The sequence below is a fragment of the Lolium rigidum genome, chromosome 3 (genome assembly GCF_022539505.1).
Source record: "Lolium rigidum isolate FL_2022 chromosome 3, APGP_CSIRO_Lrig_0.1, whole genome shotgun sequence".
NCBI classification, from domain to species: Eukaryota; Viridiplantae; Streptophyta; class Magnoliopsida; order Poales; family Poaceae; genus Lolium; species Lolium rigidum.
In genome coordinates this window covers 159,557,620-159,584,028 of record NC_061510.1, presented here as the reverse complement: position 1 = coordinate 159,584,028, position 26,409 = coordinate 159,557,620, and the positions used below count along the sequence as shown (strand labels likewise).

At 46.5% G+C, this 26,409-nt stretch overlaps 1 long non-coding RNA gene and 1 pseudogene across 1 annotated transcript; both read left to right on the top strand.

Moving 5' to 3' along the window:
• The first annotated feature begins 11,184 nt into the window (after window positions 1-11,184).
• Window positions 11,185-12,672, top strand: LOC124698519. The gene is made up of 4 exons (XR_007000996.1): window positions 11,185-11,251; window positions 11,447-11,525; window positions 11,886-11,941; window positions 12,663-12,672. It is a non-coding gene; the product is annotated as an uncharacterized LOC124698519 (long non-coding RNA).
• Window positions 12,673-22,657: 9,985 nt separating this feature from the next.
• Window positions 22,658-25,298, top strand: LOC124698518 (annotated as a pseudogene).
• Window positions 25,299-26,409: the final 1,111 nt, after the last annotated feature.

Sequence of the window (26,409 nt, the reverse complement as noted above, 5' to 3'; positions counted from 1 at the left end):
GGAGGGGCCACGGGGTGGCGACACCATAGGGGGGCGCCCCCCTTGGGCCGCGCCGCCCGTGGGGTGGGGCCCCCCGGCACCCCTCGACTTTTCTCCGGTGCTCCGGAAGCTTCCGGGAATTATAAGGCCTTCGGTCTTGATTTCATCCGATTCCGAAAATATTTCTTTACTAGGATTTCTGAAACCAAAAACAGCAGAAAACAGCAACTGGCCTTTCGGCATCTCGTCAATAGGTTAGTTCCGAAAAACGCATAAAAATGACATAAAGTGTGAACAAAACATGTCGGTATTGTCATAAAACAAGCATGGAACATCAGAAATTATAGATACGTTGGAGACGTATCAGCATCCCCAAGCTTAGTTCCTACTCGTCCTCGAGTAGGTAAACGATAAAAGATAATTTCTGAAGTGACATGCTACCAACATAATCTTAATCATACTATTGTAAAGCATATGAGATGAATGCAGCGATTCGAAGCAATGTTAATGCAATGAGTAAACAATTGAATCATATAGCAAAGACTTTTCATGAATAGTACTTTCAAGACAGGCATCAATAAGTCTTGCATAAGAGTTAACTCATAAAGCAATAAATTCAAAGTAAAGACATTGAAGCAACACAATGGAAGATTAAGTTTCAGCGGTTGCTTTCAACTTGTAACATGTATATCTCATGGATAATTGTCAATGCAAAGCAATATAACAAGTGTAATATGCAAGTATGTAAGAATCAATGCACAGTTAATCACAAGTGTTTGCTTCTAAGATAGAGAGAAATGGGTAAACTGACTCAACACAAAAGTAAAAGAATGGCCCTTCGCAGAGGGAAGCATTGATTGCTATATTTGTGCTAGAGCTTTGGTTTTGAAAGCAAGAAACAATTTTGTCAACGGTAGTAATAAAGCATATGTATCATGTAAATTATATCTTACAAGTTGCAAGCCTCATGCATAGTATACTAATAGTGCCCGCACCTTGTCCTAATTAGCTTGGACTACCGGATCATCGCAATACACATGTTTTAACCAAGTGTCACAATGGGGTACCTCCATGCCGCTCGTACAAAGGTCTAAGGAGAAAGCTCGCATTTTGGATTTCTCGCTTTTGATTATTCTCAACTTAGACATCCATACCGGGACAACATGGACAACAGATAATGGACTCCTCTTTAATGCATAAGCATGGGGCAACAATTATTATTCTCATATGAGATTGAGGATATATGTCCAAAACTGAAACTTCCACCATGATTCATGGCTTTAGTTGGCGGCCCAATGTTCTTCTCTAACAATATGCATGCTCCAACCATTAAGGTGGTAGATCTCTCTTACTTCAGACAAGACGGACATGCATAGCAACTCACATGATATTCAACAAAGAATAGTTGATGGCGTCCCCGTAAACATGGTTATCGCACAACAAGCAACTTAATAAGAGATAAAGTGCATAAGTACATATTCAATACCACAATAGTTTTTAAGCTATTTGTCCCATGAGCTATATATTGCAAAGGTGAATGATGGAATTTTAAAGGTAGCACTCAAGCAATTTACTTTGGAATGGCGGATAAATACCATGTAGTAGGTAGGTATGGTGGACACAAATGGCATAGTGGTTGGCTCAAGGATTTTGGATGCATGAGAAGTATTCCCTCTCGATACAAGGTTTAGGCTAGCAAGGTTATTTGAAACAAACACAAGGATAAACTAGTACATCAAAACTTACATAAAAGACATATTACAAGCATTATAAGACTATACATTGTCTTCCCCTGTTGTTCAAACACCTCACTAGAAAATATCTAGACTCTAGAGAAACCACTCATGCAAACCAAATTTTAACAAGCTCTATGTATTTCTTCACTAATAGGTGCAAAGTATATGATGCAAGAGTTTAAACATGAGCAACAGTTGCCAAGTATCAAGTTATTCAAGACATCATACCAGTTACTTCATGTAGCATTTTCCGTTTCCAACCATATAACAATTAACGAAGCAGTTTCATCCTTCGCCATGAAAATTAAAAGCTAAGAACACATGTGTTCATACGAACCAGCGGAGCGTGTCTCTCTCCCACACAAGCATTTATTCAAACAAAAACAAAAACAAGAAACATACGAGACGCTCCAAGTAAAGTACATAAGATGTGACCGAATAAAAATATAGTTTCAAGAGAAGGAACCTGATAATTTGTCGATGAAGAAGGGGATGCCTTGGGCATTCCCAAGCTTAGATGCTTGAGTCTTCTTGAAATATGCAGGGATGAACCACCGGGGCATCCCCAAGCTTAGAGCTTTCACTCTCCTTGATCATATTGTATCATACTCCTCTCTTGATCCTTGAAAACTTCCTCCACACCAAACTCGAAACAACTCATTAGAGGGTTAGTGCACAATAAAAATTAACATGTTCAGAGGTGACACAATCATTCTTAACACTTCTGGACATTGCATAAAGCTACTGGACATTAATGGATCAAAGAAATTCATCCAACATAGCAAAAGAGGCAATGCGAAATAAAAGGCAAAATCTGTCAAAACAGAACAGTCCGTAAAGATGGATTTTATTGAGGCACCAGACTTGCTCAAATGAAAATGCCCAAATTGAATGAAAGTTGCGTACATATCTGAGGATCACTCACGTAAATTGGCTTAATTTTCTGAGTTACCTACAGAGAATTAGACCCAGATTCGTGACAACAAAGAAATCTGTTTCTGCGCAGTAATCCAAATCTAGTATTCACTTTACTATCAAAGACTTTACTTGGCACAACAAAACACAAAACTAAGATAAGGAGAGGTTGCTACAGTAGTAAACAACTTCCAAGACACAAATATAAAACAAAGTACTGTAGCAAAATAACACATGGATTATCTCCCAAGAAGTTCTTTCTTTATAGCCGTTAAGATGGGCTCAGCAGTTTTAATGATGCACTCGCAAGAAATAGTATTTGAAGCAAAAGAGAGCATCAAGAGGCAAATTCAAAACACATTTAAGTCTAACATGCTTCCTATGAAGAGGCATGTTGTACACAAATGAATTCATGAAGAACAAAGTGACAAGCATAGGAAGATAAAACAAGTGTAGCTTCAAAAATTTCAGCATATAGAGAGGTGTTTTAGTAACATGAAAATTTCTACCACCATATTTTCCTCTCTCATAATAACTTTCAGTAGCAACATGAGAAAACTCAACAATATAACTATCACATAAAGCATTCTTATCATGAGTCTCATGCATAAAATTATTACTCTCCACATAAGCATAATCAATTTTATTAGTTGTAGTGGGAGCAAATTCAACAAAGTAGCTATCATTATTATTCTCATCATCAAATATAGGAGGTATAGTATCATCATAATTAAATTTATCCTCCATAACAGGCGGTAATAAAAGACCAATATCATTATAATCATCATAAATAGGAGGCAAAGTATCATCAAAGTAAATTTTCTCCTCAATGCTTGGGGGACTAAAAATATCATGCTCATCAAAGCCAGCTTTCCCAAGCTTAGAATTTTCGATATCATTAGCAACAATGGTATTCAAAGTATTCATGCTAATATGTTCCATGGCTTTTTTAATTTTCGCATCAAACCATCCATGTCTTAAATCAGGAAATAGAATAAGAAGCTCATTGTCGTCCATTATGCCAAACTAGTGTAAACAAGAAACAAAAAGATGCAATTGCAGGATCTAAAGGAAATAGCTTCGAGTACTTACAACGGCGAAAATAGCTTAGTAGCCGAGATCCGGAGTGTGAGTACCTTTTACCTTTCCTCCCGGCAACGGCGCCAGAAAATAGCTTGATGTCTACGGGAGCTTCTATTCTTGTAGACAGTGTTGGGCCTCCAAGAGCAGAGGTTTGTAGAACAGCAGCAAGTTTCCCTTAAGTGAATCACCCAAGGTTTATCGAACTCAGGGAGGAAGAGGTCAAAGATATCCCTCTCAAGCAACCCTGCAATCACGATACAAGGAGTCTCTTGTGTCCCCAACACACCTAATACACTTGTCGGATGTATAGGTGCACTAGTTCGGCGAAGAGATAGTGAAATACAAGTAGTATGGATGTATATGAGTGGTAATAGCAATCTGAATAAAATATGGCAGCGAGTAAACATGCAACAGTAACGGTAAATAAACGGAGATTCGATGTTTGGAAACAAGGCCTAGGGATCATACTTTCACTAGTGGACACTCTCAACATTGATCGCATAATAAATAACTCTTTCTCTTATGTGCTACATACACTCTTTTGTTGGATGATGAACACATTGCGTAGGATTACACGAACCCTCAATGCCGGAGTTAACAAGCTCCACAATTCAATGTTCATATTTAAATAACCTTAGAGCGTAATAGATCATTGCAAAATAAACCAAGAACTAACATAGTGCACACACAGTCCACATTACACTATGAAGGAGGAATAGATCACATCAATACTATCATAATGATAATTAACTCCACAATCTACAGGAGATCATGATCATAGCCTACGACAAGAACCACACGGTGCACACACTAGTCACCTTTACACCATGCAGGAGGAATAGACTACTTTAATAACAACACATGAGTAGCACATAAACTAGTAGCGATACAAAGCTCATCATATGGATCTCAATCATGCAAAGCAATTCACGAGATCATTGTATTGGAGTACAGAGAGAGAGATTAACCACATAGCTACGGTAGAGCCCTCAGCCCTGGGGGTGAATTACTCCCTCCCCATCATGGAGGCAGCGATGGCGGTGAAGATGGCGGTGAAGACGGCGGTGGAGATGGCTCCGGGGCAATTCCCCGTCCGGCGAAGTGCTTGGAGCGAGAGTTCTGTCCCCGAATTGGACTTTCGCGATGGCGGCGGCTCTGGATGGTTTTCTCTGTTTCCGTCCTTCTGGTCGATGTTTTTAGGTCATGGACGATTATATAGGCCGAGAGTCGGAGTCGGAGGGGCCACGGGGTGGCGACACCATAGGGGGGCGCCCCCCCCCCCTTGGGCCGCGCCGCCCTGTGGGGTGGGGCCCCCCTGGCACCCCTCTGACTTTTCTCCGGTGCTCCGGAAGCTTCCGGGAATTATAAGGCCTTCGGTCTTGATTTCATCCGATTCCGAAAATATTTCTTTACTAGGATTTCTGAAACCAAAAACAGCAGAAAACAGCAACTAGCCTTTCGGCATCTCGTCAATAGGTTAGTTCCAGAAAACGCATAAAAATGACATAAAGTGTGAACAAAACATGTCGGTATTGTCATAAAACAAGCATGGAACATCAGAAATTATAGATACGTTGGAGACGTATCAGAGGGGCGGCTAGGGTTTGGGAGAGGGGGGCGCCGGCCACTATAGGGTGCGGCCACCTTGTGGTCTTGGGGTGGCCGGCCCCCTCCCCTTGTCCCTCTTTTTATAGGTGGAACCCCAAAGAGTTGGTCTACAAGTCTTCGAATAAGACCCCAAACCAAAACCTTCCATATGACATGAAACCTACCCAAGGTGGGATTCCCACTTGAGGTGGGATTCCCACCTTTCCACGAGGGGGGGTGGCCGGCCACCTTAGGTGGAGTCCACCTGGGACTCCACCCCCTAGGGTTGGCCGGCCATGCTAGGTGGAGTCCCTCCGGGACTCCGCCTTCCATAGTGATTTCTTCCGGACTTTTCTAGAACCTTCCATAAATGCACCAGATCATTTTCAAACTTATAAAATGACTTCCTATATATGAATCTTATTCTCCGGACCATTCCGGAACTTCTCGTGATGTCCTGGATCCCATCCGAGGCTCCAAACAAAACTTCGAACTCCATTTCATATTCAATATCTACTAATACGACATCAAACCTTAAGTGTGTCACCCTACGGTTCGCGAACTATGTAGACATGGTTGAGACCTCTCTCCGACCAATAACCAATAGCGGGATATGGAGATCCATAATGGCTCCCACATATTCAACGATGACTTAGTGATCGAATGAACCATTCACATACGATACCGATTCCCTTTGTCACGCGATATTTTACTTGTCCGAGGTTTGATCATCGGTATCTCTATACCTTGTTCAACCTCGTCTCCTGACAAGTACTCTTTACTTGTACCGTGGTAAGTGGTCTCTTATGAACCATTCATATGCTTGCAAGCTATTAGACAACATTCCATCGAGAGGGCCCAGAGTATATCTATCCGTCATCGGGATGGACAAATCCCACTGTTGATCCATATGCCTCAACTCATACTTTCCGGATACTTAATCCCATCTTTATAACCACCCATTTACGCAGTGGCGTTTGATGTAATCAAAGTACCTTTCCGGTATAAGTGATTTACATGATCTCATGGTCGAAAGGACTAGGTAACTATGTATCGAAAGCTTATAGCAAATAACTTAATGACGTGATCTTATGCTACGCTTAATTGGGTGTGTCCATTACATCATTCATATAATGACATAACCTAGTTATTAATAACATCCAATGTTCATGATCATGAAACTATGATCATCTATTAATCAACAAGCTAGTTATACAAGAGGCTTACTAGGGACTCATTGTTGTTTACATAACACACATGTATCAATGTTTCGGTTAATACAATTATAGCATGGTATATAAACATTTATCATAAACACAAAGATATATAATAACTACTTTTATTATTGCCTCTTGGGCATATCTCCAACAAGGGGTACTGCAAATACAGAAATAGAAAGAGGTAGGGGAAGAGGTACATCAAGTGAGCAAGAAGGAAGAGGCAGGGGAGATCTACTAGAAGTGCTGCTAGAAAAAGATCTGCTGAAGCTAGTACAAGTGGAACTGCACAAGAAACTGAAGATGCAGCAGCTATAAGAGGGAGATCAAGAAGAGGGTATGCAACAGGCTCTAGCAGTGCCTACTACATGTGTTTTGGTGCTAACAGGATTGACCTGAATGAATTTCCAGATTTGAATGAAGAACTCAGTGCAGATGTCAATTCACATGAGATGCCTTTGAGTCAAAATGCACCATCCACAACTAACATCTAGTTTTGCTGGAAAACCGTGAATAATGCATATGAGAATTCATTAATGAAGTTGTTTTATTTTCTGATTATGCAATGAATAATGCATATGAGAATTCTTGTTGCCAACAATGAACATGTCTCTGAAGTTGTTTTGCTTGACAACACTGAAAAATTAGTACATTGATGAATTCCTATTGCCATTTGAGTTGATTTTCCTATTGAATTCCAGTGAACAAAATTTAAGGCAATAGTAAGCAACAAATATAACGTATTGCCCATCTTTTTATTGATCCAGCAATCGTACACACTACAATATGGCTCACACAAAGCCCCTGATCATCATCAGAGCACAAACACAATAAATGGCTAAAGAACTAACTAAAATTATGACAAATACCAACTCTCTCCTATCTCACCTTCTAAGCTCCCGATAAGTGTATTGCTTTCTTCCCTGCCTTCCTCTTGTTCAATTCCAGCTCGAATTGATTTAACCTCAACAAAAGCATCATATTTTCTTCCTCAATGTACCTCACATTCATTCTTCTAATGTTCTGCACATGGTTTAGATCTTCACCTAAGGCTTCTTGTTCTATTTTGTCCTACAAAATAGATTTTTTCTCTAGATTTCAGATACATAACAAATAACAACAAAACGGCAGAACACATGGGAGGAATAGGAAGAATTACCGCAGAACCAGTCCCAGCCGTCCTTGCCGACGTCCTTGTCGGCGTCCTCGTCGACGTAGTCTGGTAGTACACGACTGAGGTTTGCTTCCATTCCTCTCCCCATGTGCTTCTGCCACTGCCACCACCGGCATCGCCGACCGCCATCAGCTCCTTTGAGCGTGCCTCGCCCCGCTCAACCTCCACGCACCACTCCGCCGTGTAGCTCGCCTCGCCGTCGCCTCCTTCACCGCACTCCGCGAGCTAGGGTAAGGGATGAACAATTTTGGAGCAATCTCTTTTTTTATATATATTCGAAAATTGACATGGGTTTCTTCGTAGTACAATACATTGCCGGGGGTATCTAAAGGTATAATTGCTGCACCCCCATGGGGCTCTCACAGCGATCCTCGCTTCATGGCCGTTGGATCACCCCATCAACGTATCTGGTCCGTTCGTTGTTGCCTCTCCTCCCACTAGCTAAAGCCATGCAAAGGCCATGTGCTACCTGCCTCTAGCTGCAAGTGGGCCCCACCATCGTCCGGGCCCGCCTATCGGTGACTACGGGTGAGATTGCTCTTGGTCAGACGTGGTTAACCTCTCCTCCCACTAGATAAAGCCATGCAATGGCCATGTGCTACCCGCCTCTGGCTGCAAGTGGGCCCCACCATCGTCCGGGCCCGCCTCGTCGGTGACTCGCGGGTGAGATTGCTCTTGGTCGACGTGGTTAAAATAGGCAGCCCACGGTCCAAACCCTAGCCGCACTCCCCAATCCCCGCATGCCCCCGGTCCACGCTCTCCCTCAATCCCGCACGCGAGGGCGGCGCGACGGCGTCGACGTGGCGCAGAGGGCGTCGCGCGGCGCCGCAGAGCTCCGGGCCGGCGGCGGAGAGGCGGAGCACGGGGCGGCCGAGCGGGGCCACGCTCTCCCCTAATCCCGCACGCAGGGGCGGCGCGATGGCGGGATTCCCCTCGAAGCGCGTGTCGACGTGGCGCAGGAGGGCGTCGGCGGCGCCGCAGAGCTTCGGTCCGGCGGCGGAGAGGCGGAGCACGGGGCGGCCGAGCGGGGTCGCGGCGTCAAGTGCAGCAGCGCGACGGCCTTGTAGAGGAGCCCGACACGGAGGCGCCACGCCATGGGGCAGCCGTGGGAGCCGTAGACGCGGACCACGTCGTCGGGGTCGGATGTCGACGGAGACGAACACGGTGGTGGATCTGGCGAGCGCATACGGGGAGACGGTGATAGTTGTGCGGTGGGGAGGCGGGGCTCTCCGGGGTTGCTTCTTCCCCGATGTGGTTTGTTCCCTCTGCCCATTGTTTTTTTCCATTATTCTTTGATATTGATGTGGATGTGGCTCTGGTGGATTCGGTCGTGGGTAGCTTTCTCTGTGCAAGCGTGTGTGTATTTTTGGATCTCTAATAAGCATTGGTGTGGTGGGTGCCCAGGAATTGGGGCCGATTCGTGGGTGTGTCATGTGCACGTTGTTGTGGATTTGGGGATTTTGGGTGCTTGGGATGTTCCTTGTGGTTGATTTTCTTCGATTTGTGTTCAGCGCGTGTGGGTGTGCCTAGACTGCGCAGGACTGGTTCTGGAGTCGATTTCCTATGGTCTATCCGTGTTTTGCTGACCGTCAGCGGATGCGTTGGGGTGGCCTACACAGTTCTGCGTTTTTGGGTGTCTTGCGATTGGGCTGCGGAAACATTTGCATATTGCTTCGTTGTGCGTGGTGCTAATCCTTGGATGATGCTCCAGTTACTGGACACACCCCACTCAACCAAACTGGAGGTCATGAGAGGGGAAAATCTTCGGGCATGACCACAGCCATGGGCACCACTAGCGCACTTTGTCTGAGAGTATCATCGAGGAGCAGCTGTTGTGGCTCGATGACCTACTCAACGAGCAATTGTATTTTGGAAATTCTCCCCTTAATACTACAATTGGGAACAAATGTCATCTTCCTTATTTGTTTTTTCCATATTCTTTGCTGGCTTATTTTCTAATGAATATTTTAGAAATTACATCTCGCGGCATTGTGCTCATATCTATAAATTTTGTGCCAGGAGCATACACGCGAGATAAGATCACTTAATGGCTAATTCCAGGAAAACAACTAATGCAGAAGCTTACAACCCTTGGATTTGGAAAACAACAAGGTACTCATGCAATGCTTACTATCCATGTACATATCATCAGTGTAATGTTACCATGTATATTGATATTTTGAGGAAATGTAGACTCGGGGTTTCCTACAAGTTGTCGGTTCAAGTTTAGATTTGCTAATGCACATGCTCGACATGAAAGTTGAAATATATATGGAGATTTATTAATATTAATCTGCTGCATAGTTAGAGGTTCATCCGGTATGGTCAATAGTTGGCCCGATGAGTGTAACATTGGCTTCGAATTGTTAGACAGATAGGCCCTGCATTTAAGTAGTGGAATCCACTCAGAGTTAATGTGATGCAACATCTTAGTTCTTGCATATGAAGGTGTGTAATGGTTGGCCTGCCTGGCAGCGCTTTGCAGTCCCTACAGCATGATAAGAACCATAGTTGATGGAACAATTAGAGCATAGCCACCGACGATGCCACACTCCAAGAGGAGCCGTAGCTGGCTGGACGGCGGTCGGATGATTGGCTGGTGGCGATCTAAGCAGCGTAGGCCGCTGCTTGCCATGTGTCACCGCTGGTGAGCGTCGTCCTCCCTGCACATCTCCTATCTTGTGAGGATTTTGCACTATCAGTTCCTAATATTTGCTCATGAATCACATAGGAGGATTTTAATCTTGGCTGGTGATTGGCCATCTCCACTTGGAAAACACTATGTGGGTGTGCCATTGTTCCTATAGATTTGTCCAATTCTATCTTCCACTACTCCTTTTGGTTTAATTCCCTAACATTTCATATTTATTCATTTAGATCTTTTTATTTATGGCTACAGGTTGTTTCATGAAAAGGAAAGTGGGATGGAGGGGAAGATCGACCTATGTACTATCCCTTCCCCTCAATAGATTTTATTTGCTGAAATCTAGCTTAAAATATGTGACTTATATGTACACTGCCTCTTGATTTTTTGACTTTTCTATGCAAGCTATTATTTTCTAAATAGATGAGTTATTTATAGGAGGCTTTTTGAGACAATCGTTGATGGGAGGAGCTGCTAATGAATTTTATTTGCATATCTCATGTTGTTTAGCAGGGGAAGTAATGAGTAGTGCGAATTATTGTGATGGATCTAGAGGAAAATACATTCTGCACACGCGTGTCTCCATGACGGCTGCCATGGCACAGCAGGGCGGGGCCTCTTCCCTCCCCCCCTCCCCTCCCCTTGCTCGATGCACCAGCCATGGAGGACCTCTTACCTGCTTCTTGTGTCTGCAGGTGACGGTCCGTGAGCGTACCCGGCGCGAGGAGCTCTCCGCAGCGTAGGTACGACATCGGGGAGGCAAGGATGACGAGATGGTGGTCGCTTTCCCGGAGCTGCTGCTGCCGGCGATCTACGCCACCACCTCCCCGAGCTGTTCGCGTCGTTCTCGACCTGCGCCTGCCGGCCACCATTCAGTACAGCTGTAGCCCATCACATCCCCAACCTACTGCTCCCGGTGAGCTCCCTATTTTCCTCCTCTCTCTATTATTGCAAAAAAAAATGATGTTGAATGTGTACGAGTGCAGAGATAGCTTCTGCCTTTCAGTTCTGTAGATCTCACTGGTTGATCCTGTCATTCATCCAACACACATAGATGCAATTGTACAGATTGATGTCTATATTCATGTGGTAAGTCCGGTGTTCTTTTCAGGAGCCGGTCATTTGAGTATGGAGAGACGACGGCTTGAGATGAACTCAAGAACTTGCTCTTTGAAAGCGGCAATGTCAAGGTGGTAGCCTACAACTCCCTTTGCTTTACTATGATATGGTTTTCTATATTTACAAATATCTCATTCATTTGTAATTAGTTGAGTTGTACCTAGCTTAATAAATCAATGCATACATCAAATGGATTCTCCCATGACAATTCTAATTTCCTGTTTATGATGGGCCGGGGTTTTGGGCTCAATTACTGAGTGATGAGTGATGTTGTTGTCTACTTGCCGCAAAAAGAAGAAAAGATAAATTGTTTGTATTATGCATTTTTTTGATTTGTACAGATTCAGTTCATGAATGCTAATTGGTTTTGTTAAAATGCAGCATATTTTCCCCTCTCATGGCCTTATATTTTGGTTGTCCATCTAATCCAGAAATTGAAGGCACTATTTGGCTCACCCATGAGAAGCGCAAAATATAATACATGGAGGTGGGCTATCTTGAACACCACTTTTTTTTCAATGCATCATGACCACATTTACTAGAAAACTTGATGATGTCATATGTTGCATACCAGATGATCCTTAAATTTTCTCATTGTTGGAACTATTTATTTCGCTTTTCTTAGAGGTATTTACCAACTCTATGTACACGAGAGTGCTCAATTTTTGGGAGGAACTTTCAAACATATTCTATTCCATTCATGTTTATTTGATGGGCATTCATATATGTTGATTAAAGATAGTTGGAATCAGTTTAGGTGTAGTAAAATCCAAATATTATTTTATAATTGGTTAAATCAATATGTTGCACTATTGCCATCACGTCTTATCAGTTCCTGACTGCTGCTGGTAGTACTTTTCATTTTTGGTTATTACAAGCAGAAAAGCTAAAAGTTGTCTTATTCTTGGTATGGGTAACCAGTTGTGGTTATAGCCATGGTGGAAATGAGATCCACAGTGTATCCGTATTTTGTTTTTTAGAACATACTGCATAATCATGATTCTCTTTAGAAAAGTGCAGCATGCAGCAAAGATATACTCCGTAGAACGAATATGGAATTATTTAGCATTTCTAAGAATTTCCCAGGCAGCTATATCTTGGTCTGAAAAACATGTTTATTACTGTACATTAAATTTCTGTTGTACATGTTAGTTTCACCCATTATTTATTGCTAGGTTATCCCAACCAGAATCTTGATCTTGCTGCAGGTATTAGGCTCGTTTATCGAAATATCACCACACTCCGAGTACCGGTGGATTCCGACAAATCTTTCGGGTTCGGGGGCAGGCCACACCAACGGCGGAAGAGAGCTCAGAAATTGTTTGGTATCCATCATCAGCCTTTGCACCTATTCGTGATATATGCGGCTTTGCTAGATGTACCTTCATCTATGGTAGGCCTCACCATAGGTGGTGCCGCTTTATTTCAGCCGAGTTGTGCACCATGTACTATCTTCACAGAAGGATGGAAATTCACATCGAATTTAAGTATCTTTGCTAATTTGAAAAGAAGTTCACAAATATATTTATTTAGCTTGAAATTTGGGGATCTTCGGAGAAAATATTTAACATCAACAAGTATCTTTTAGAATTCATTTGTGCAGAGAGCTTTGTTCCATGATTCTGTTCAGGTCGTGGCTTTAAAGATAGTTACTTATCCAGTAGACATGGTTTTTTGGTTTACTTGCGCTTCGTATACTTATCGTTAGGTTCTTCCAACTGTGGTTGATGATCCGTAGGAGCTACCGGCATCATCTGATGCATCTGGAATAAATAAGAGGTAACCTCTCTTTCTATGTGTGCAAGCATCATATCGATACCTGCCTGGATGATGCTTCTATGTATCCCTTTGCTCAATAAGGTTCTGTTTAAAATCCTTTCAGCTGTAGAAAGTACAAAATGATACTTAAGAGTGAGAAGAAAATACCTAAACTATTGTCTTCCTATGGTAGCACCATCAGTTATACAGTTTAAGAGTGCGATGAAATCACTGTAAAGTTGTGCATTTCTAGGAGATGTCAGGCATCACTGGATTTATCAGTGGAAGATGTCGTGGTGGCGTGGTCCGTCGCTCCTGCCTCCCGCCACCGTTCGGCGAGGCACCATGGATCCTTCTTTTTAATCCAATCTTACTAGCCTATTTGGTATTTCTGCCTCTGTAGAGATGCGTCGTTCTGAGGTGAGCCTCTGTTTCATTCGATGCTCCTTGCATTGATTTTCTTAGTATGTGCCTGTGATTTTTATTTATGATGAAATGTTGGACCCTTGTGAGATCTTTGCGTACATGTGGTTGCCCTGGACACAAATAAAAGCCATTTGTGGGACATGTGGTAGTAATGCATGCGGTAGGAAAAAATAGTTAGAATGAATACGTATAAGGTCCATATCGAACACACACACATGTTCATCTATATGCACCATATGGGTTCAGTATGGCAATTCAGATTCAAGTGTCCAATATTTGCGCCTCTCTTACTGCCTAATAGTAATTTTATTTTCTCAAACACACGCCAAAGCGTGTGTATTTGTGTATTAGAAGAAAACTGCAGAGAAAGCGGGTGGTACACTAGCATAGCCAAGCTACAGAAAATTAAAGGCTAAAAAGAGAAAGAAAGAAGAAGCTAGAAAGAAATATATACCGTTTGTTAGCCTGGGAGGGCCCTGACTGCCGCGTCATCAGGTCGCCTGGAATGCGCAGGTAGGCTATATCCCTGATCCAGGCATTCTCTGGTAAGGCTGAGGTGACTGACCGACACTTGATGACACGAGGACTGACAGTAGCAACCACGGCAGGGGCAAGATCTGCAATACTCTGCCCAGCAAGCCATCTATCCGACCAGAAAAGCAGCTTAGTGCCATTACCAAGGGTGACTGTAGTTACTGCATAAACAAGGGCTTCGACGTGGCGACCGAAATGGATGTGAAAGTTGGTCCAAGGGCGAGACAGTTGCCTAATAGTACTTCATTTCAGGAGATATTGGTGGCCCAATCTTGATAACCATATATGCCTTTTTAATATAAAAACATAAATGTGGTTCCATGTTAGAGATATGCTTAGAAGTAGCACCATGTTCATGTTTTTGTTCTAGTGGGAAACATAGTTTATTTCTAAAAATGTATTTAATACTAAATGACCAAATAGACGATGCATCACTTTGTGCTTATGTTTTGGCTATTGTGCTACTTGGCAGCACTACTCCTGGAGATTCTAAAGTTTTGGCTTGCATCATAGCGACATTTATAGTTTCAGTAACTTTGAGCTTCAGATTAAGGAGATACAAATGATTTTTTTGCTTATCATGGCTACCTCTGAACTCTGAAGTTGATGAAGAAGCTTGCTACCATTATTTGATTTTCTGTTATTTCTTATTTTATATTTTTTAAATGTGAGGACGTGGTGATTCCTATTGTGCAGCGAACCAAGTCAACACTTTAAAATGTTTTATCTCCTCCAAAATTACTTGATAAGAAATCCTGCAAATGATTTTAGCTTATCATGGCTAACTCTCTTTTGTCTAAAAATATGCATTATCATTTTTCCGTATTGTTTTTATCACCATGATACCAAATGTAAATCGGTGCGAATCCAATGGGGTCGTGCGCCAAGGTGCACAATTATATCTTCGCTTATATTTATTTGAATATTTTTGCCATTGACTTGTTCATTCATATGGGTGTTTTTTTATATTATGCATAAAATCCGAAGTCTAAAAAGATTACACATTATGATACTATACGGGCATGTGCATGTTCTTGACTGACCTTTTTCTCTTAAAAGCTCGTCCATGTCCTTTTGGACATAATCTATGCAATCTTTTGATGCATTCTACACTAACCACACAATCATCATTTAGTATCACTTTATTTTTCCCTGAATTCATTCAGAATAGCCTGCAACTGTTTTTACTATTGTACAAAATCACGACGCTTCAATAGAAGCAAATCTATATAAAAAAAGATGTGAGGTACCAATTTTTATGGCATCATCATGGTGCGCTGGAAATAAAAACATAATTGATCCTTTCTATCTTTCGGTGTCTAATTTCATTTGTCATTTTCATTCTCAGAGTATTCTGCAGGAGAAGAATTCTAGCTTGGATAGACAGCTGGAAGATGCTAAGACTAATATGCAAGAGGAGATCATTCTGTTACAAAGTTCAAATGCTTCAGTCAAGAGTTTTGAATGTGAGTTAGAGTAGCAAAGAGAAAACAACTATATTCTACAGCCTGCCAATGAAGATCCGTAGAAGAGTAACTCTAACTTGAAGAAAGGGTCCGAAGATGTCTTGGTTAGTTTCCATGATGAAATTGTAGCAATTCAAGATAAGAAGAATAAAACCCTCTCAGAGTTGCAGCAGTTTGTGGTTTTCGTTGAGAATCTTAGAATTGAGGAGCAGATTTCTGATGAAGACATGAAGAATAGCAATGCTAGCTTGACCAAGCAATGGGAGGAATTAAGAGCAGCTTACTTGAGGAAACTGTAACACTACATGAAGAGAAGTAAATAACTCTGTTAGAGTTAGAACATTGTCACGCTTCTACCAGGAACCTTGAGACAAAGGTAGAAAAGCAAATTGCGAGTATTTCAGTTATACAACAACGTAATGATGACTTAATGAAGAACATTTGTGGCCTGACCCAACAGTTTGGAAAATCCAAGGTTAAGTTGCAGAAGGAGATTAAAGTGACACAAGAAAAGAGATAATGTATTAACCCAACTAAAACAATCAGAGTTTTCCTGCGACGTAGCCTCCGAAGACCATTTATAGATAATGCTTTTATTGTTTCTTTTTTTATTTCTGTTGCTCTTGACATAGCCATTGAGTGTTTGCTGCTATAATATATTTTCTGGTTCTATATAAACGGTTTCCTACTCCGTCCGTTATATAGAGTTTTCATCGACACGAGTTTCACAGGATCGTGCGCCAAGGCGCACATTTAAATCTAGTTAGCAACAATTGCAGCGGCCAGCGCGCGAATCTTAGCCAGCGTGGCATACACATGTTGTCTTTCTATTGGCCAGGACTAAATCTTTACGTAATTCGAAAGTTCTTAGAGTGCGGTCTCACTAGTTGCAAGAAGTAAGACTGAAGCTTCACATGCTAGATAAGATGTTAAACCACCGGTGTAATTAGCTCTATTTATCTTGTATTACAATAGTTAAATTAACGGCCTATGAATACGCGCAACACTCGGGAGTGTTCAGAAATTAGAATTAGAGCATCTCCACCGGTAGCCTCCAAATAGGTGTCGGCAGGGGCGTCGGCACCTCCGTTTGGGGCGTCGGCATAGCATCCTCCATTTGGGAGAGTTGTTCCCACACTGGCGCTCCCAAACAGGCGGCCCCGATAGATTTGGAAATTTAAATACAAATTTGCAACACGATATTCATACGTATTCATACGTAGTTCGAACGAAATTTGTATAAATTTAACGTGAATTTAAACTAAAATACTAAAAATAAACATCTAGCGGCGTGGAGAGTCGAAGGCGCTGAAGTCCAGGTCGTTGCCGCTGGACGTCCCGAAGGACCAGCTGTCGGCGTCGTCGGCCATCTCCTCCTTTGGCGTCGGCAGCTCGGATGGTCCGACGAGGTCGACGTAGTTGGCGCCGTGGTCCCTGGCGGACCACAACGCCGCCTGCCGCGGGTCGATCGCGATGTGCCGGTAGTCCTCGTCGACGGAGCGGCCGATGATGAAGCTCTGGGCGGGGAACTCCTCCTCGTCGCTGTCGCCACGGAGGGCCACCTGCGCCTCGGCCTCCTTCTCCCACCATGTCTCTTCGCCGGCGGAAGTGGTGGCGGGGCGTCCTCCTCCTTGACGCGGGAGCGGCGGCCCGACCCCGTCGTCCGACGACCCGGAGCAGAGGAGGCGCGCCGCGCCGCGTCGTTGCGGATGACGACGCCTCCGGAAGGAGGCGCGGGCGCGGCCGAGCGCGTGCGCCCAACGGCGGACGATCCGGTGCGGGAGGTTTCGGACGCCGCGGTCCGTGCCGGCGCCCCCTGCGTGGTAGGCGTCGGCGCCATGATCGCCGCCTGCGGGAAGTAGACCGGCTCCCGTTGCCCGCGGAAGCGTGGACAGTAGCCGTACTCGTGGAGCGCAGCGTCGACGTCGCGACCGTACCACTAGGCACGGCGGCCGACGTTGTTGAAGCGGCCGCCCGAGGGATTGTCCGTCCGCGCGAGCGCGACGGCGCGCTCATTGCCAAAGCGTTGTTCCCAAGATGGGCTGTCGAGGGCATTCTTCGGGAGGCTCCTCTCCTCCGGCGTTATCTCGAACCGCCGTTGCCTGGCGAGGGCCCGCGTCTGTGGTCCTCGCGGCGGCGGTGGCAGCATGACGAAGCCGCCGTTGGAGACGTGCCATCCGTGCGGCAGCTTGTACTGCACTAGCACGTGGATGCGGTGCCAGTACAGCACGTCGGCCTCGTCGTACGACAGCTGCGTCGAGCGAAGGATGCCGCCGCCGCTGCCACCGGCCTGGTCGTTGTGCGCCATCACCGGGTAGTGGTTCGCGCGGAGGTGTGACGGCGGTGACTAGGGATGGACGGCGGGGAAAAGAGAGGAGTGCGCGCTGGTGTGGTTTTAAGGAAGGCGGCGGACGCGCATTAAAGGCGTGTGGGTAAGGTAGGTGGACGCCGTGTGGCCAGTCGCCGCCCTCATCGTTTTGGTTACCGTGCGGGAGGACATTAACGCCGATGACTAACCTCCCCGCGTCGTTTCCGACGCGAACCGCCGCGTCCCCTCGCTGACAAGGCACCCCCACCCGCGAAAACCGTCGTTCCGCGAGGCGCCGGCGCACCCGTTCGCGCCCTTGGCGAAGGGGCCGGCACGAGGTTTCCGGCGATTCTATTGGGCTCGAAAATTGGCCGGCGCCATTTGGGACGCGCCGGTACGAGCGCATTTTCGGCCCCGGCCCCCAAAAAGCCATCGAGGCTGCTATCACGGGCGCCGGTGGAGATGCTCTTAGGCTGGTGCCAACGCGGGCTGGAGCGGCGGCGGTACCACCCGCGTAGGGGCGAGAGGCGGGCGAGACGACAACGCGGGGCGGTGGATCCACCGCCCGGCGGTAGCGCCCGCTACCGCCCGGCTGCCGCCCGCGCTGGGGGCGAGAGGGGGGCGACAGCGTTGGCAGGTCGTGGCGAGAGGGAGGGCGAGAGGGAGGGGGAACGGCTAGCCGACGTGGCGCGATCTGATTCGTCCACGTCGCCTAGCCGTTGAGGTAGCCGTTGCTGGCTCAAAAAATTCGAAAAAAAGCCAAAAACCCCAAAATTTCATCCCCACCCCCTATAATACCCCCCATATGGTTTCACTCATTCCACACCACACTTCATCTCCTCCACTCTCCATTTCCACTCCTCTCAACGCCATGTCTTCGTCTAGCTGCAGTTCGATCGACGGAATGGAGGGTGATATGATCGGTGCAGGCGGAGTATGAGGAGGCGATGCTCAACCTCGAGGCGGGGCCAAGACGGCCCCGACGCCGCCGAGAGTTCATCAGGCGTGATCGTCTAGGTGCCCACGATCGGCTCTACGAGGACTACTTCGCCGACGACTGTAATTATCCTCCGAGCTTCTTTCGGCGAAGGTATCGGATGAGGCGATCCCTTTTTTTACGCATTGTGGATAGATTGGGTGAATACTCTCCGTATTTCACCCAAAGAGTTGATGCTCTCAACCGTGCTGGTTTTTCTCCCCTACAAAAGTGTACTGCGGCTTTGCGTTTATTAGCTTATGGAGCCGCTGCAGATACGATAGATGAGTGGCTTAAGTTAGCTAGACAAACTTCATCGATTGTCTAGATAGATTCACGTGAAGGCATCATTGACTGTTACGGGGAACAGTTTTGCCGTCGACCAAATGTCGAGGATACTCAGCGTCTGTTAGCGAAAGCCGAGGAGCGTGGCTTTCCGGGCATGTTAGGGAGCATCGATTGCATGCATTGGCAGTGTAGGAACTGCCCAGTGGCGCATGCCAGTCAATTCACAAGGGGAGAAATCAAACACCCTACCATAATCTTAGAAGCCGTTGCGTCGTATGATCGTTGGATCTGGCATGCATTTTTTGGAGTGGCCGGGTCCAACAACGACATCAATGTACTCAACCAGTCGCGGTTGTTCACTGATGTGCTTAGGGGAGAAGCACCCATAGTGAACTTCACGGTGAATGGACACGAGTACAACTATGGTTACTACCTTGCCGACGGCATCTACCCCTCCTGGCCGGTGTTCATGAAAGGTGTTACTCTTTCACAAAGTGAAAAGCATCGATCGTTCACTGCTGCTCAATCAGCTTGGCGCAAAGATGTCGAGTGTGCCTTTGGAGTGCTGAAGGCTAGGTTCAACATTCTAGCGGTTCCGGGACGCTCCTACTCGAGGCGTACTCTTGGGTTGATCATGCGTGCATGTGTCATTCTGCACAACATGATCATCGACGATGAGCGTGATACAAATTTGGAGAACATCTATGAGACAGTTAATTCCAATGTCGGCCCTGCGATACACAACAATGCACCACCAAGCCTAGCAGCCAGGATTCAGATGGACAACGAAATGAGGGACTCACCGATGTATACACAGCTCCAACATGATTTGATTGAGCATGTGTGGGCTAATGCCTAGATTATGTAATTTTTTCAAATTTTTATGTAATTTTTTCAAATTTTTATGTAATTTTTTTATAATGTAATTGGTAACAATTTTAGTCGAATAAAATAATTTTCTTGCATTATTTTGAATGTTGTAATCTGAAAAAGAAATGCTGATGTCGAGGAGAGAGAAAAGATGATGTGGAGGAGAGAGAAGTGAGAGCTAGCACTATAGCCCGTGCACTGGTACCGTGGGGTGAGAGTGTGGGGTGAGATTGAGGAAAAAAAGCTAACGTAACGAGGCTATAGGGCGTGATGCATTGGCACCAGCCTTAGAGCATCTCCAGTCGCGTCCCCAAACCGTCCCCCAAACCGCGCCGGATCGAGCGTTTGGGGGACGTGTTTTGTTCGTGCCGCGTTTGGGGGACGTCGCTCCCCAGCCGCGTCCCCCAAACGCCGCCCCCAAACATTTAAAATAATTTTTGTAACACATAAACCATTTATATCAAATGTAGCATATGAAAAAAATGTTTTCGAGGATTGTTTTCAAATTAAATTACAACAAACAATAAAACAAGTAATCAAATATAATAAAAAGGGGTAGATGATACATCAAGGTGCCACGGTATTTCCTTTGATCCTCCACAAATGCTCAACGAGATCAGCTTGAAGTTGCTCATGCACATTGCTGTCACGGATCTCTGCGTGCATGGCGAGAAAATCAGCAAAATCTGCAGGCAACTCATGATCAACCTCCGCGAGAGGGCCTTGACACTCATAGGGACCAACATGTGACCTAACATGATTCTTGCGGTCATCCTCGATGATCATGTTGTGCATGATCACACAAGCCCGCATCACCTCCCACATTTGGTCGTGAGACCAGCTCAGAGCAGAGTACCGGACAATGGCAAATTGTGCTTGAAGCACACCAAATGCCCGCTCGACATCCTTCCCTGCAAGCCTCCTGTCGTGTAGCAAAGTGAGAATTCTTCGGACCCGATGGATTCGAGATTGTTTTGACAAAAGTGGCCCATTTTGGATATATACCATCGGCTAGATAATAGCCTTTGGTATATTGGTGGCCATTGATCTCATAGTTGCATGGTGGAGCATGCCCTTCCACTAGTCCGCTCGAACACCGGAGACCGCCGCAACACGTTGATGTCATTGTGTGATCCCGCCATGCCAAAGAAAGAATGCCAAATCCACGGATCATAATCGCCACGACTTCAAGCACCACACTCGCAATATCCATGACGCCCTTTGTATATACCTTGCCAAGCAAACGGGCAGTTCTTCCATGCCCGAGTGCATGCAATCGATGCTTCCAAGCATTCCAGGAAATCCTATGGCGAGCATTTTTTGCCATGATCCTTGCAGTCTCTTCCTCGGTTGGCCCTCTCAAGTAGTATTTGCCAAACTTTCCCACCACAGCTCGGCAAAACTTGTACATGCACTCAATGGCGTAGACTCACTCATGCGAAGGTAGTCGTCCTGTGTATCGGCGGAGTGCTCCGTATGCAAGCATCCTCATGGCGGCGGTGCACTTCGAATGGATGAGAACCCGAGAACGTCTACGACGTCGAGCTTGAGCTTGAAGTAGGGGTCGAACTCTCGAACGCCGTGGAGGATATTCATGAACAGGCCCTTGCTCATCCCGTGACCGGCGCCGAAAATTGTCGGCATGTGTTGCCCCGTCGGCGAAGTAGTCGTTGTGCAAGCATGGCATGCCCCTCCATCCTCTCGCCGGGGCTTCGACTTCCTTCTTCCCGGCCTTGATCCTCCGCGGCGCGGCCTCTTCCTCTTCTCCACCTCAGCGTCAAGCATGTCCCGGAGGGACGCGATGATCGGCAAATGCTCCCGCAGGTCGTCGTCGAACGCTTGCTCGTCCTCCGGCAGCAGGGCAACCATCTCATCGTCGTCGTCCATGGCTAAAGCAAAATCAATGGTTAAAATTGCGCCTACGCGGACGACGCAACAAACGAGCGACCAATCGCGCCTACCCGGCAAGTCGTCGAGCACCTTCCGTGCGCGGAGGTGGGGCGGATTTGACGGCGCGTTCGGGAGGCGCCGCGACGCGGCGGCGGCGGCACGACCGGCGGAGCCCCGGCCGCGACAACGGTGCCGACTCGCGAAGCATAGATCGGACGCCCAAACGGCCGGGAAATCCGGCGGCGGCGGTGGGGTGGGAGGCACGGGAAGGAAGGAGCGACGAGAAAGAGGCGCGAACCAACGGTTTATGCAAATAGTCGCCGACATGTGGGAGCCCGCCTCGCTTTTCGTTGTGTCCGGCGTCCCCGGAGCGTCCCCTGTGGGACGGGGACGGGCTCGGGGCGCCGGACACCGTATCAGGCCGCGTCGGACAAAAATGGGCTTTGGGGGACGCGGCTGGAACGCTTTTTTTATCCGGCGCGCCCCAAATCCCTTTGGGGGACGCTTTGGGGGACGCGACTGGAGATGCTCTTACTCTACTACTCTACCCGCTCGCGCCCCCGCTTCAGCGCTTGACCCTCTAATCCTGGTCCCACATGTCAGTGAGAGTGAGTAGTGGAAGGCACGCGTAGGGTCTGGGATGTAAAAAAGAGGAAACAACAGAGACACCTCACCGTCCTGCTCACGAGCCTCGCACCTCTTCTCCCTCTCCCTTTTGCTTTTTTCAGACAGAGAAGTAAACGCCTAGCGAGCGAGGGAGCAGGGGAGAAGGGAGGAAGCTGCAGATGGAGAGGGCGGCGCCAGTCAGGAAGTCCCACACCTCCACGGCCGACCTGCTCTCCTGGCCGCAGCAGGCCGACGGCACCGCCACGCCGTCGCCCGCGCGCCGCTCCCACCAGGTAACCAGACCCCACCGCAGTAGCTTCCCTCCCCCACACCCTGCCTCCCCCGCCCGTTCCCTCTTCAGCTCTTCTGATACGCTTGCTCGATTTGTTGCGCGCAGCCGTCGGAGGCGTTCCGCAAGGTGGTGTTCGGGGGCCAGGTCACCGAGGAGGAGTCCGACAGCCTGAACAAGAGGTGAGATCGATTCCCCGACCCCTTCTCTTGCTTCTTCCTCTCTAATCTGGATCGAGCGACGAAGCAATCGATGGATACCTGTGTGATCCATACCTGAGCTTGCTTTTCGGCATTGCGCCGTCCGCCAACGTGTGTTTCAGGAAGCCATGCTCGGCGCCCAAGTGGAAGGAGATGTCGGGGAGCGGCATTTTCGCTGGGGAGGCCAACGGCGACGCCGAGGAGCCCGCCGCAGCCACGCCTGGCCGAGCTGCCTCGCGCAATTATCAGGTCCTGCTCTCCGAAAGTACTTCCGTAGTAGTAATGTTCTTGTTGCTTGCTTCTCAGTGATATTAGTATGTGTGCTAACTTGTTGCTGCTTAGAATGGCATTAATGTACTGTACTGACTGTAAAATGGGGAGGTGTACTCTAGAATGCTTCTTTAGTTTCACAAGGTTTGTTGTGTTCGACATATTTTCATGTCCTTGTGCAAATCTTAGCTGCAAGTGGGTGAGCTTAATTTTTCAACATTCAGAATTTCACATATTATTGGCTTGAGTGCTGGGAGAAATGTTTTGCACTTTACAGTGTGACTGTACTGCATATGTGGGTTTCCTGACAGAATTAGGCGTGTAGCTGCTCGATAAACTAATGTATACTAATGGAACCTAGGTATTAATTACATCAACTTTTAGTTCCAGAAATCAGTTACTCCCTCCTTTCATAGATAGATTGTATTTTAGACATAGACATGGTTTCCAGAGTGCAACTTTAATTTGTGTGTTGACATGTTAGTACAAACTACAAAATATATAACATATGTGAAAAAAATATGGATGGTACTATCTGCATCTAACTAGCTTAAATAGGTTTTTATATATCATATGTGAAAAGATAGAGAAGTTTGACTGCACGCTTTCTATGACGTTTATTTCTGAATGGTTGCTGCATTTTATTTATGTTCTTGCTTCGGCAAACATCAACTTCGTGCATCTACCCAACACAAAAAAACGAACTTTGTGCATATGGTAAGTTTGAGACTAGCCTCTTTCTGGGAATGAATGACTGTTGGTTGGTTAGTATTTCTCTACTGAGCATTTCTAGGTATGCTCTGACGACTATGTAGTTATTACTGAGGCAAATTAAGTCTGCAGTGTATCTACTCTTTTTTCTTCAGTGTCATTATCCATGAGATTATTTGTTTTGTCTATCTTACATTTAGCTGTCGAGGAAGCGTTTCTATGTTGACGTACATACCAAGAGCTAGTGATGCTGCTGCAAATGTGACAGAAAGAAACTGGTGAACAGAAAGTGAACGGTTTTAATAGCTTGAAATTGCAGGAATAACTAAATAACCGATTTAACTGTATCACTTTATAGGAATCATAACACATGATATGATCAGAGATTTATCAGGTTCTTGTTTAACTACAGGCAGTGAGTACTGTAAGCCACATATCATTCGCTGAGGATGGAAGTGTTCCTCCCAAAAACCAACTTCGGTGGCTGAGGTGGCAAAGCAGCGTGAGCTCAGTGGTACACTGCAAAGTGATGTAGATGGTAAGATGAAGAAGCTGACATCTAATGCCAAAACCAAGGAGCTCAGCGGCCATGACATCTTTGCTGAACCCCAAGACCCCAGACCTAATAGGTCAAGGAACTCAGAAAACGGCAGCTCTGCTTCACACACACCTGTGAAAAACGCAAATGTACCGCATCTTGTCTTTCTGGTATTTTCTGAGATTTCTGCTACCAGAGACACTACTTATTGAATGTTATCCTCCTTGAAACAGGTGAGCACCTTCTCATTCGGAGAGGCCAACACTGACAGCATGTCGAAAACTCCCAAGAAGATGGCCAGCAAGAAATCTGCTGATCTCACGGGCAACAACATATTCAAAGGAGATGAGGCGCCAATGTCTGCAGACAAGCATCTGAGCTCCGCAAAACTGAAAGAAATGACTGGCAGCAACATATTTGCAGATGGGAAGGCCCCAGTTCGAGAGTTCTTAGGTGGGCCGCGCAAGCCTCCGGGTGGTGAGAGCAGCATTTCACTCGTTTAGCATCCTGAAGGATGATGTCACTCTACATGTTTTCCTCTAGCAAGCAGTCGCTCAGTTTGTTTCCATGACTCGGCATTGAGTCTGTTTTAATCCTGTGATGTGAACCAATGGTAATGATTAGCTTAACATTTGGTGTGACCATGTAGTTTGGTTTTGCTGTGCTCTGTGGACATACTCGATTGAATAACCTAATGGTGTGGTGTCTAGTTCATGTGACTGGAGATGCAATATCTATTTTGGTGCCGTTCTCTGTCCATTTTTGTGTGGGCATGCTGTGTTGGTACATATTAGTTGACAAAGAATAATCGATTGTGTGCTGACATTTCCGACATCATCGCTCCTTGTGTGCATCGTTACTGACGTGGCCATCACATCTTCGGCGGAGACTGGGGCTATCGTGGTGCTCGAGCCTCCAAGGCTCCAACTGATCCTGAGCAATTTCAAGGTGATGCCATTCTGATCCGTGAATTTCTGGAACACCCGATATGCTATGGGAGGAGCTGCACTGGTTCAGTTTACCAGTACTTGTTCGCGTGACACGGGCATAGATCATAGTCCTTACCTTGTTGGATATATTGTGCTGCGTGTTATCCCAGCGAATAGAGGTCTGAATTACCGTGATTGCACCTTCACTAGTGATGTCTGGATTACGATGGGTAATTACCCCTTGGAAGCTTGGTTCATTATAGAACGTTCGCGAGTCGCGTCTCCGGCGCCTATAAAAGGCCGCCTCCGTTCAATGGACGCCACCACAGCCACTGGCATCCCTTTCTCCACCGCAAACATGCCTCGTTTCCTGCGCAGCACCTTCGCAAGGATGAGCCGCGCCGGCGGTGGCCAGTTGCCTCCACCACCGTCTCCACCTCCACCCCCACCTCCACCACCACCACCGGTGGAGTTCTATGTTGACCCGGAGCTGGCGGACAACGGAGAGTGGGAGGAGGCGGCGCAAGCGGCCACCATAGAGGCGTTTGACGCCGCCACGACGGAAGAGACGCACCTCCGACAGAGGGAGGAGATGGTCGAGCGGCGGCCCGCAGAGGAGCTGCAGCGGTGGCGGTGGACAGAGGAGTTGGAGCAGCGGCGGCGCGCGAGGAGCCGCGTATTGGGCCGCGCCGGGCGGAAAGGGCCTTTGGGGCACGCAATTGGGCCGATAAAATGTCCGGCACGCCCCAAAAAACCTTTGGGGGCCGCTTTGGGGGACGCGACTTGAGATGCTCTCGGTACCTAATATGCTTGAAATTCCTTATTAGTCTTGTTCTTGCTGAAAATACCAATGATGTGGGTGTAGGACGGAGAGAGATGTTTGGGGGAAGCCTCGC